Source organism: Drosophila miranda, assembly GCF_003369915.1.
Source record: "Drosophila miranda strain MSH22 chromosome Y unlocalized genomic scaffold, D.miranda_PacBio2.1 Contig_Y2_pilon, whole genome shotgun sequence".
NCBI lineage: Eukaryota > Metazoa > Arthropoda > Insecta > Diptera > Drosophilidae > Drosophila > Drosophila miranda.
In genome coordinates, this window is record NW_022881614.1 from 7,771,903 (window position 1) to 7,775,005 (window position 3,103).

A 3,103-nucleotide genomic window follows, 5' to 3' on the forward strand; every position below is an offset into this window, starting at 1 on the left:
GTTTGTTTTTTTGTTATACACATTTTTTTTTTTTTTAGTTATAAATGTTTGATTAATATTGAAATGTAACGTATTTTATTTGTGTAAAAGTCTGTGGTGCTTAGGGTTCTGTGCAGGAATAGTGAACAACTGAGCAAGTCAGCAACTGAGCAAGTGAGCAATTGAGCAACTGAGCAAGTGAACAACTGAGCAAGTGAACAAGTGAGTAACTGAGCAATCTAAGAGAGCAAGTGAGCAAGTGAGCAATATGAGTGAGTTGACTCACTTACTAAAAAAGAACAAGTGAACATGTTCACCAAAATGAGCAATGTTTACCCAACACTAGTGTGTGGGCTAGAAATGTGTCTGCCTGTCTGGGCACAGGGCTTCGACGGTACGGCTATGTTTTGCTTTGTTTGTTTTGGCATTTGCTCTCTGCCATTTCGAATCGTTCTCGACTGGAAGAAGCATGCGAAGGACATGATGAGGCCTCACAGCTGAAATATTTCAACAATTTATTAGCTGGAATGTACATACTTTTTTTTTGTCCGGGGAATGTCCAGTAAAAAGTCATTTCTTGTTGGGTTTCTGTTTCTTCTGCCTGGATTCTGTTCTATCCCCCATATTTTAGACTGCATTACTTCATAGGAAAGAGCTGTCAAGGGCATCCGTAGTTCGTCTTAGGGAGTATCTAATCGAATCATGGTTTTATTGTTGCTGTTGTATTTATAACGCCGGTTGGTTGGGCAACTGTTTTTCTGCCTTTTTATTCGAGCTTTGTTTACAATCATTTGAAAAGTTCTGTTCTCCTCCATTGAGTTTTTGTTGTGTGTGGCATTGGACGTATTCCACACCACACTCACTTATCGCCTCCCTCTCTCTCTCTCTCTCGGGTGCCCCTTTTTTGTGAATTCATTTTCGCACTTATGTACGAAACCCCCAACATGATATAAAATGTATTCGCAGAGAAATGTGTGCGCTATATATGTACATATATGTAAGTACCTATATGGGGTGCAGCGAAAATATAAAATGAAATTGTTTTGCCATTTTGAAATTGTTATCACCCCACGGAGAGAAGAGAGAGAATAACGGGGGTATTATCTCAATTTTACACATAATTCACAACGAATATAGTACATTTATAGTATAGTTTGTAGTATGTATTCCGGAACGAGATTCATTGAAAGTCTTTGACTCTACTTGCAGAAATCGAATTGGGTACAAAATGTATCGTGGAAATGGAAAAACAACAGACGATATTGCAGAATCCACCACCATTGGAGAAAATCGAAAGGTAAAATATACCAATAAAACTTTATCAGGCATGCTCTAATAAGTAATATAATCAGGCAGGCTCCGTTTTTCATTTACTTTTGCGGATTACGTTTTCAGCCAAAACGTTTCGTTTTCGTTTTAAGGTGCTCCAGTTTTCACATATTTTTTTTATCGATATGTTTCTTTTTTCATCGTTTCTGGCAAACAAAAACAGCTGACCTGGCTGCTTTGTAAAAATACAGCGTGATTAAAATGCCTTTTATTTTTTCAATTGCTTGTTTTGAAGCAAAACGATTGCAGAAATTACGTGATCTAAGAAGATCTAGACATCTTAGATGCAACACTTGTGTATTTATCATGTCTGACGAACTGTGAGTAACAGCATGCGTATTGAAAATTAAATTGCTAATGGTAAAGCTTTCAGATTTGTGAAGTCATTTCGGATCGACAAAAAAACTTTCAAAATGATTTTGGAGAAAGTTCAACCCCATTTAGGTGTTACCAGGAAGTTATCTCCCTCTACGCAATTGGCTTCAGTAATGCGATATCTCGCCACTGGCTGCTACCAGTGGGCAGTTGCCAAAGACCACCATATAAACATTGGACGCAGTACATTTGGAAAGATTCTTCACAAACTTATTCCGTTGATGGACAGGCTGTTATGTGTTGAGTTCATTTCGTTGCAGATGAATAATCATCAATTGCAACAATCATATGAATATTTCTATCGAAACTTTAAATTGCCTCGAATTGGTGCCTGTGTGGATGGAACTCACATCAGAATACTAAAGCCTGTACAAAACCACTCCGTGTTCTATCTAGTTTTAACTATTTATATAATAATAATAATAATAATAATCTCTACTGGAAATGCAAAAGCGACACACCACCAGCCCCACCACAGCCCAGCAGTTGGCAGCAGCATAGTTTGTTTTTATGGCCAGGCTTGTCAGTCAGTCAGCCAGCCAGCCAGGCTGTTGGAGTCGGCGGATTTATGGCTAGGGGTCTGAAAGTGTTTCTGCCGGGCTCCGCTCTGGCCAAATGAGACAAACGTGTTTCAAATACGAAAAAGCCCTGACAAAATGGTTAGCTGCGGGCTAGCTCGCACTTTTGGCTTTGCAGAAAGTGAAACATTTCCCACAAGTCCCATAAGTCATAATCGACAACACCTTGACGATTTCAACGATTTGTCGACGAATTACTGTTCGTTCTAGCAAGTGGTTTTACTCGTAGCTTGCCTCACGTGAGAGGCTGCCAGTAATTGGAGACAATTTCAGATGGATGTCAAACTGTCTCATCGGAAAGCCACAAAAAAGTAACAAAATCAATGGAAGGTTTCCCAGTACAGTAGTTGATCCATATGTATTCAATATTTAATGATATCAACAACTTAATCTATTTGACAATGGCGATTCAGATTAGTAATCGCTTCGAAATCCACTTTTATGTTTCATGGAATAAGTCAAAACATCATTTCGATTAAATCATTTTAAATTCAGATTTATTATGTCATTCGCTGTCGATGCACATGCCGAGTGGAAAGAGATGCTCCCTGTACGTTAAAGGCATCAAGAATTGGTAATCATTTGGGAGCACATTTGAAGGTTTCGTGGAATAAATTTAAATTGGTCCAAGACTTGTGCGTGTGGAAATGGACTGTCCATTAAGAGAGCCCTTCAAAACGTATTCTAGAGTTCAATGTCGTCGCGAAAGAGAGAGGAATGATTTGGATGATTCTCACACTTAACCACTGATGGCCCTGGCGGCGCATGCGCACCCAAGTGGAAGAGCCAGGGCAACGAGATCAGCGAGAGAAAATCGAATAGTCAAAGCGGAAGGTGCAGAA

The 3,103-nt window shown here is 39.3% G+C and overlaps 1 long non-coding RNA gene across 1 annotated transcript; it reads left to right on the forward strand.

Moving 5' to 3' along the window:
• Window positions 1–1,430: 1,430 nt before the first annotated feature.
• On the forward strand, window positions 1,431–1,964 carry LOC117192926. Its single transcript, XR_004474464.1, has 2 exons — window positions 1,431–1,628; window positions 1,682–1,964. It is a non-coding gene; the product is annotated as an uncharacterized LOC117192926 (long non-coding RNA).
• The last annotated feature ends 1,139 nt before the right edge of the window (window positions 1,965–3,103 follow it).